The following is a 9,997-nucleotide window of genomic DNA, read 5'->3' on the forward strand; positions in this document are numbered from 1 at the left end:
CTTATTGAAGTGTAACACTTATACATAAAAGTGTACTAGTCATAAGGAGATGGCATGAGAAATTGTCACAGCCAGGCAATCAGCACACAGCCTGTAACAGGCATCACTGATGCTGTGCATCATAGTAGCCCTGCAGCCCACCTGGATTCAACTGCATGTGGGAAAGATGGGGTCTTGCACTTTCTCTGTCACCATGAAAAACTGTTGATAAAATGAGGACGTAGGTGATTAATTCCCATGGGGCAACCCTCAAACAACAGGATGGGAGTCTGGTCCTAAGTGGCACAGACTGCTCATCCTCCTCATTCTCATCCTCCATCCTCATCCTCCAGTGAAACATGAGCAGTACAAACCTGTCCCAAATGGTTCTCAGAGAGTTAACAGCAGCAAGAATAAGCCCATACTGTCTGCAGTGGCATCGGCTCATTAGTGCAACTTTCCTTGCTTTCGCTCCTTCCCTGTCTTACCTTCTCCATGTCCTGACTTGTACTTTATGTGATCAACTCTCAAATTACATGCACCCAAATCCCTATTTCAGGGTCTACTTTCGAGAAGAGCCCAAGCTAAGACACCAGTCAAGAAGCAGAATACTAGCAGAATACTATCAGCATCCCAGAAGTCTATTTGTGCCCCTTCTCAATGACTATACTCTTCTTCCTGCCCAAAGATAATGACTATTCTGATACCATAGATACTTTGCCATTTTTAAGTTTATATAAATAGAATTATACAGTGTTTTCTTTTGTTTTGATTTCTTTCATTCAATTAGGTTCATGAGATTCATCTGTTTCATTTTGTGTAGCAATAGTTTATTCTTTTTACTGACATTGTATTTCATCGTGTAACTATACCACAATTTGTAATTTATGAGGATATTTTGAATGTTTCTAGTATGAGCATTCTTGTGCATGCCTTTTGATACTCATTCATATGTATATCCACACATATATGTGTGGCTATGTACCAGCATATATATTTGTATATATGTATATGTGTGTGTGTGTATATATATATATATTTATTTATTTATGTGTGTGTGTGTCTGTGTGTAGAACGAGGTTACAACATACACACACATATTTACATATATACACACATATATATACACACACATTTCTGTTGGGCATATATGTAGGATTTGAACTGTAGGTCATTGGATACTTGTGTATTCAGATTCAGTAGATTCTACAAAAAGATTTTCTAAAGTGATTGTGCTAATTTGTACTCCTATTAGCAATGAATTGAGGGTTTCTTTCCTTCTTTCCTTCTTTCCTTCCTTCCTTCCTTTCTTTCGAGATGGAGTTTCGCTCTTGTTGCCCAGGCTGGAGTACAATGGCTGAGTCTCGGCTCACTGCAACCTCCGCCTCCTGGGTTCAAGAGATTCTCCTGCCTCAGCCTCCTGAGTAGCTGGGATTACAGGCATGCACCGCCACACCCAGCTAATTTTGTAGTTTTAGTAGAGACGGGGTTTTTCCATGTTTGTCAGGCTGGTCTAGAACTCCCGACCTCAGGTGATCCACCCGCCTCGGCTTCCCAAAGTGCTAGGATTACAGGTGTGAGCCACCACGCCCAGCCTGAATTTAGGGTTTCTAAATTTTAAATATTTAGTAATTCTTGTAGATATATATTTGTTAGGGTTTATATTTGCGGTGTCCTAATGACTAGTGAAGTTGGGCATTTTTTAGTGTGGTTTTTGTCCATGCAGCTCTCTTTTTCCCAATTTTACTGTGAAAAAATGCACAAAAATCTACTATCTTAACCAATTTTAGGTGTACGTTTCAGTGTTATTAAGTATATTGATATTGTTTGTGGTTGTGCAACCATCACCACCATTCATCTGCAGAATGGTTTCATCTTTCTGTGCATCTCTTTTAGAAGTAGAGAAAACTCTTTGAGAATCCCCAGAATAAGACTTGCTCTCATATAGCCATTGGCTACAACTGGATCATGGATGTTTATATACACATTTGTGAAATTTTGAAATACTTTCCTTGTGAAGGACTTGTTCAAATATTTTCCCACTTTCTTTTTAAATGGCTTCATTGTTTTGTCCATTTGAAGGAATTCCTTACATAATCTGCATATAACTCTTTTACCAATTATATTTGTTGTTAATATCTTCTTTCACATTGTCAGTTTCTTTTTCCCTGTATCAATGGTGTCTTTTTAATAATCGATGGTTCTTAATTTTAATGTAGTTCAATTCATTGATTTTATTTAACTGTAGTTTTTTTTTTTCATCCAGTTTAAGGTATCTTTTTCTTCCCCAAGTTCATGAAGATATTCAATCTTATTGTCTTCTAGCAGTCTGTAATCAACATTTGAAACTACATTATTTTTACTTGATATTATGTCTAGAATCTAATTTTCATGCTATTTGTATAGTTTTTTTAAACATGTAGTGGAAACATTTCAAAATCTATGCATCATGTAACGAAATGTTAAATGTATCTTGTATAAATTCTGCTTCACTTATTCAAATGTCTCTTGTAGAATTTCGAGCTCTTTTGTTTAAATTTCCTATATAAAAGCCCAGCTTCTCATTTTCTTTTTTAAAAAGGCTTATTTAGCTTTCATTTAATTTTTTAAAAATAATTTCACACTTTTTCGAGGTGATTTACTAACCAGGTGAGATAAAATATAATAAAATTTGTTAAAACAAATAGCAGAGGTCAGAAGTTAGAAAAGAAACATTTTGAGGTACCATTACTTTAGTGGATTACAAAACTACAGCAGTGAGTGAGAAACGAAGCCACTTTGAGCAATTGAAATGTCAGAACTGAATACAGACATCTGTTACCTAATATCGGTAATCTGTTTTTAAAAATCAGATGTTTTGCCCACATTTTAGGCAATTTGCTAATTGGAAAGCTATTTCCTACTGTTTAAATGGGAAGAAGTCATTCTCTTTTACCTGTAAACTTATCAATTTCCTAAAATGTGCACAATATGGCAATGTGCTTTTAAATAACCAACCATGCTATACACATTGCTTATGAACTTTAATATGGTTGCTAACAAACAGTAGTCTTCTACACAGTAACATGTACAAGTTGCCTTCTCAGTGCCATTGACATCCAGGATGTGAATCTGCTTTCTTGACACTCCAAATACTTTTCAGAATATCGACAGTAATAAGGTCATTCCATTTAATAATGTATATGAAAAATAACTCCATATTTCCCCCCTACTTAATTTTGTGAAAAACATTGTATGAGTTTTGTGGATGAAACATAATTTTATTCTATGCAAACACCAGACAAAGCCATTGTATTTAGAAGTGTATATATATTATATGAAGCTTGGATAATAAACAATAGGAGACGTGCAAATGAGAAAATATTAGCCCAGGAAATGGTGTATTGGTATATCTGTACACACGGTGGAAGTAAAGGCTACAACAACTGCTTGGAGATTCAGTCAAGGTCCAATATATCAGTAATACAATAAAAGTAAAATTACTAAATTCACCTATTAAAACAGAGCATTAAATAAGATTAAAAAAGAACTAGCTATATGGAGTTAATAAAAGTGACAACTAAAATCTAAGGCTAGAGAAATTTTGAAAATAAAGAGCTGAAATGTCTAGTATATAGGAACCAAAAATATAAAAGAAATAGAACATCATTTTATGTTAAAAGAAACAATCTGCTAAGAATATATAACTCTCAAGACTTTTATGCATTTAACAACCTAACCACGATTTATGACATATAAAATGAAAATAATTATACTTTTGGAAAATTTAGAAACATATAAAAAAGGCAGAAAGTGACAACAGTGTTTGTAGGGCTATACCATAATGGAACAGCAAAATTAACAAGCTTAAATTAATAAATGTATGTAGAATCTTTCATCCAACACCCAGAGAACATACATTCTTTTTAGTGACTATTAACACTTGTATAAACTTATTTATTACAAGACCACAAAGAGATTCTCAAAAAATTTCAGAAAAACAGTACTATACAAGTGATAGTCTCTGACTAAAGTTAATATAACAAATATTCATAGACATAACTAGCAGAAACAGACTTTTTAAAGTCCTCAGAGTTTATAAGCGTGTAAAATGGTCATAAGACCAAATGCTGGAGAACTAGTGACTTAGTTAAACTTTCTGTTCTCTCTTTTTTTTCACCCCACATAAAAAAATCAGACTTCAGTCAGCTTCACAGTTTCACTTTACTAGGCTTCATAGAACAGTCACAGTATTTGCTAAATGTATCCTATTCTTTTTAGGATCATGAAACTAATATCAAAACCCAACTGGGATTACAAAGGATAAAAATTTTATGTTAATTCTTAGACGAAGCACTAGCAAGTAAAATCTAACATTGTCTAAAAGAAACACAGACCAGGCACAGTCGCTCATGTCTGTAATACTAGCACTTTACCGGGGCCAAGGTGGGTGGATCACTTGAGCCCATGAGTTTGAGACCAGCCTGGGAAATACGGCAAAACCCTGTCTCTGCAAAAAAAACCACAAAAATTAGCCAGCTGTGGTAGTACATGCCCGTAGTCCCAGCTACTATGGAGGCTGAGGTGGGAGGATTGCTTGAACCCAAGAGGTTGAGGCTGCAGTGAGCCATGATTGTACCACTGCACTCCAGCCTGGGCAACAGAGCCAGACTCTCTCTCAAAATAAATTCAATAAATAAATAAATAGGTAGATTTTAATCCACAATCGTAAGGATAATTCACACGAAAAATAAATGTAATCTTTTCATTAATATATTAAAAGAACTATATTAAAATGTCCAGTAATCTCCTAAATAGATATGGAAAAGGCTTTTAATATAATCCAGTAAAATACTTGTTAAAATCTCATCCCAAACAGAAATAGAAAGCATTGTCCTTAATCTGTGTATTAGTCCATTATCTCACTGCTGTATAGAACTGCCTGAGACTGGATAATTTAGAAACAAAAAAGTGTATTGACTCACAGTTCCACATGGCTGGGGAGGACTCAGGAAACTTACAACCATGGCATGAGGTTAAGGGAAAGCAAGGCATGTCTTACATGGCAGCAGGAGAGAGAGCAGGGGAAGTGCCACACTTTTAAACCATCGTATCTCATAAGAACTCACTATCACAAGAACAGCATGGGGAAAACCGCCCTCACGATCCAATCATCTCCCACCAGTTTCCTTCCTCAATACGTGGGGATTACAATCTGAGATGAGACTTGTGTGGGGACACAGAGCCAAATCATGTCAATCTGATACATGGTAACTACTAACATGTGGTTAGACTACTAACCACAGTTAGTGGTCTAAATTTAGAAGACAAATCAAATTAGAATCAGAAACAACAGGGGTATGTCTACCATCATCACCATTGTTCTTTAATCTACTGGTAGTCACATACTACACAATAAGCAAAAAAATGGAAGAAAGGAAGGAAGGAAGGAAGGAAGGAAGACAGGCAGGCTATTTAAAAGGAGGAGATACAATTATTATTTGTAGATAAAAGGTTGTACATTGTAATCTAAGAAATTTACTAGCCAAGTTTATAAATTAGTGTTAATTCAGTAAAGTTTTTGGAGAAAGGATCGATATATAATATTTGATGATAGTGTTTACATACGTCAGGAATAGCCAATTGCAAAGGGTAGTCAGGAAAATCTATTTCATTAGTAATAGCAACAAATGACAGGGTACTGAGAAATCAATCTAAAATTTGAGTTACAAAAACTTTATGAAGACAATGTCAAGCCTTTAAGGGTTTTAAAATATATAAAAAGAGATTAGAGATTAGCTACATTTGTGGATGGAGTGACGAGACTAGTTGTAATTCACTTCAATCTAATCTATAAATTCATTGTAATTTCAGTGGAAATTTTAAGTTTTTTCATGAAACCTGACAAAGTAATTCTAAAATTAATGTGTTTGGTTGAAATTCCAATAAAAGTCGAAGTAATTCTTAAGGGGAAAACAGAAAAAAAGAGACAAATCCTACGAGAATAAAACCTTATGTTTGTTTTTTATTTATTTATTAATTTTTTTGGAAAGATACAGTGACTGAAACAGTGACAAGCAGATTACCAGAACATTATATAGAAACTCAAAACAGATGCAAATATGAAAAATTGCACAGAATAGAGGTGGTGCTCCAATTACCAAGGAGACAATCACCTAGGGAAATGCTAGAAAATTTGGCTGGGTTTTTTTTTTTTTTTTTTTTGAGACGGAGTCTCACTCTGTCGCCCAGGCTGGAGTGCAGTGGCGCGATCTTGACTCACTGCAAGCTCCACCTCGTGGGTTCACCCCATTCTGCCTCAGCTTCCCGAGTAGCTGGGACTACAGGCGCCCACCACCATACCCGGCTAATTTATTTTTGTATTTTTTAGTAGAGATGGGGTTTCACCGTGTTAGCCAGGATGGTCTTGATCTCCTGACCTCGTGATCCGCCCGCCTTGGCCTCCCAAAGTGCTGGAATTACAGGCGTGAGCCACTGTGCATGGCCTTGGCTGGGTATCTTATCAGAAAAAAAATTATGTCAGTACTAGATCATATAAAAATATTATAGTTATAATTTTTAAAAAACAACAAAAAGGATCCCAAATTTGCAAAAACAACGTAGGATAAATTTTGATGACCTGAGGGTAGAAAGGATTTCTTAAAGATAGCACATTGCACATAGTGTAGAGAAAACATGGATAAATCTGACCAAGTTAATATTAGAAATTCTGCTATAACCCAATCTCAGAAGTGACATGCCATCGCTACTGCTGTATCTGTCGGTCACACAGATTGCTACTGGTACCATATGAGACAGGACTACACAAGGGTGTAAATACTAGGAAGCAGGAATCACTGGGGCCATCATCGTAGAGGCTAACAGCCACAGTTCCCTAATGATTGTCCTACTCACTTCAGGACCCAGCACCAGATGCAAACAAAACAAAACAAAACAAAACAAAACAAAAACAAACAAAAAACAGTCACACATACATTGCTTAACCAGATCCTACAATTGCATAAGGCCAAATCCCAATAAAAATTCCTTATTCTGTATGGCTCGTAGAGGGCCTGCCTCTCTGACTTAGTACAAGTATGAAGTATCTCTGACTTAATACAAGTATCCCTAACTGATACAAGTATCTACTTCACAAGATTCTTGTGAAAATGAATAATAGGCTGGGCACAGTGGCTCAGGCCTGTAATCTCAGCACTTTGAGAGGCCAAGGCAGGCAGATCACTTGAGGTCAGGAGTTCGAGACCAGCCTGGCCAACATGGTGAAACCCCACGCCCATAATCCCGCACTTTGAGAGGCCAAGGTGGACTTCCAGATTTGCATCACTCCTGTAAAAGCTCTAAGCACATAAACTCCATAAGCCCATATGCTCCAGCTCTCCAGACTTCAGACAGGGACAGAGAAATTATCGACTAGAAAAAACACCACAAAGGGCCAAACCAGGGGCCCTAGAGAATGAAGGACAAATGAGTTTTTCCCAGAGTGCAGAATTTGGGTGTAACTAAAGTACTTCTTCTATCCCAGAGGAGGGAGCCTTCTTACTGACTGTCTAGCTAAGGGCCAATGTTGCTATATCTCTCTTCTATCCCTTTCTAAATGAGAGTTTCTATTGAGAATACCCTGCTCCTAATCCATCATAGTATATTGGGTTGATATGGGGGAGGGGGAATGGGAAGCAGGTAAATTGGTTTTTTTAATCCAAAGTGACAGATCTCTAGACTAGAAGAGGTCAGATCTAGACTTGATGGAGGAGACCATGCAGTCCTTGGAGATCCTAGATTTAATCTGGGTGCAGAGACTGGGTGGGGCTTTGAGGGACTTTGGGGTTGTCTCCTTTGGATAGCCTGTGAGAGGAAGGCTACGCAAATATTTGATGACCAGATTGGGGGCCTATGGCAGAGATTGAATAATTGTTTATTTGATCACTCATTTTCCTCCTAAGCGTATAACCAGATAACAATTTTCTATCCTTCCTTGTGGTTATGGACAACCATGTCACTGAATGTTGTCCAGCGGACTATGTAATGCCTGCCATTCTAGGCCTGACTCATAAAAACTTCTGCACAATCCTCCATGTTCTCTTTTCCAGCTTGGCTTAGAGAATCCAGCAGAGAACTCTGAGGAGAGCATGGAGCCTGACGAAAGGAGTCTGGAGCTGTGTATCCATCTGAGATGGAACCCCTTCCAGCCTGCACTGTTTTGTGATATGACCGAGAAATAAATCTATATCGTGTTAAGCCAAAAAAAGAAAAGAAATTCTGCTATAAAATATTATAAACAAATTTAAACGTTAATTTATAGACTGACAAGTGGCATCTGCAACGTATCTAATACTCAACAAGTTCAATATTAAGAACATATAAAAACACATATAATTCAATGAGTGAAAAAATAATGAACAACCCAAAAGAAAAGCAGACAAAACATAAGCAAAGCATAAGGAAAGGACACCAAAATGGACATTATACATAAGATAAAATTCAGTCTCAGCAATCAGATAAATACAAACTTTAAAAAATCAAAAACTGAGATAGTTTTCTTATTGCATTAATACAGGATTATTAAAAGTGAAGCTTTCCTGTTAATTAATGTAGGACCATTAAAATGCATAAAGTATTCTATTCTAATACATACATAGTGTTATGTATGTAAATAGTCCAGAGAGTTTTGTCTACTATGCAAGTATTTTATTCTACCATTGTATTAGTCTGTTTTCACACTTCTATAAAGAAGTACCCAAGACTGGGTAATTTATAAAGGAAAGAGATTTAATTGACACAGTTCTGCATGGCTGGGGAGGCCTCAGGAAACTTGCAATCATAGTGGAAGATGAGGGGGAAACAGGCACCTTCTTCACAAGGCAGCAGGTAGAGAAAAGTCAGCGAAGGAGGAACTTGCCAAACACTTATAAAACCATCAGATCTTGTGAAGAATTCACTCACTATCATGAGAACAAGATGGGGGAAACTGCCCCCATGATCCAATCACTTCCCACCAGGTTCCTCCCTGAACACCTGGGTATTACAATTGAAGACAAGATTTGGGTGGGGGCAAAAAGCCAAACCATATCAACCATGTAAATTGTTTTTCTCTTAAACTTAAATGTTTAATTTTAATGATAATAGTTTTATAAAATGGACTATGTTTGCTTGATGACTGGCCAGCTGAATAGTATACTGCCAAAGATGTTCCCATCTTATCCCTGGAACCTGTGACTATATTACCTTGAATAGCAAAGGAACTTTGCAGATGTGATTAAGTTGCGGAGAGTGCACTGGATTATCCAGCTGGCCCCAATTTAATGACAGAGGTCCTTACAAAGGGGAGATAAGAAGATCTGGGACAAAAACAGAAGGTGATGAGAAGGTGATATCAAGGAAAAATGGTGATGTGATGCATGAGCAGGAACCATAAAATGAAGACAGCCTCTAGAAACTAGGAAAGGAAAGGAAAGATTTTCTTCTAGAGCCTCCAGAAGGAATGCAGCTCTGCTAAAACCTTGATCTTAGCCTATGAAAACTGAGTTTAGATTTATTTCTTTCAGGACTGTAATATCTATTTGTATTGTTTCAAGTTGTTCAGTTTGTGGAAATTTGTTACAGCAGCAATACGAAACTAATACATTGTCTCTGTGGAGTATAGAATTTGTCTTCCACTATTTATTATACAATGATATCAGAAGATCTCTTAGCCATGTGAGGGTTCCACTTAGTTCTCTTGACCCCCACAGATATCCCCCACTGTCCAGTCAATAAACTCCCAGGGAGAAGAATCAGAAGGATCAGGTTACTACCAGAGATACAAAGTTTCTCAGCTGAAAGCAACTAAACATATATCACATAGTTATTTACCCGTAACTCATAATCTGAAGCATTTTACCCCCATGAGCCTGTTTTCACATTATACCTTCTGGGGCTATCATGATAACTAATAAGTAAAGATGCAAGCCAATTATCAGGAAGGCTAGAGCTATGTTCTTTCCCTCCTTGCAGGCAGGATGTGCCATGGTCAAGAGTAGCA

At 36.9% G+C, this 9,997-nt stretch overlaps 1 long non-coding RNA gene across 1 annotated transcript in view; it reads left to right on the forward strand.

The window, feature by feature from the left end:
• The window catches only part of LOC129058614 (uncharacterized), a 128,141-nt gene extending 119,948 nt beyond the window's left edge, over positions 1-8,193 (forward strand). Inside the window, exon 4 of the long non-coding RNA XR_008523850.1 lies at positions 8,067-8,193. This is a non-coding gene — a long non-coding RNA (uncharacterized LOC129058614). The remainder of the gene's footprint in view (positions 1-8,066) is intronic.
• Positions 8,194-9,997: the final 1,804 nt, after the last annotated feature.

This window comes from Pongo abelii, chromosome 2 (assembly GCF_028885655.2).
Source record: "Pongo abelii isolate AG06213 chromosome 2, NHGRI_mPonAbe1-v2.0_pri, whole genome shotgun sequence".
In the NCBI taxonomy this organism is placed as follows: Eukaryota; Metazoa; Chordata; class Mammalia; order Primates; family Hominidae; genus Pongo; species Pongo abelii.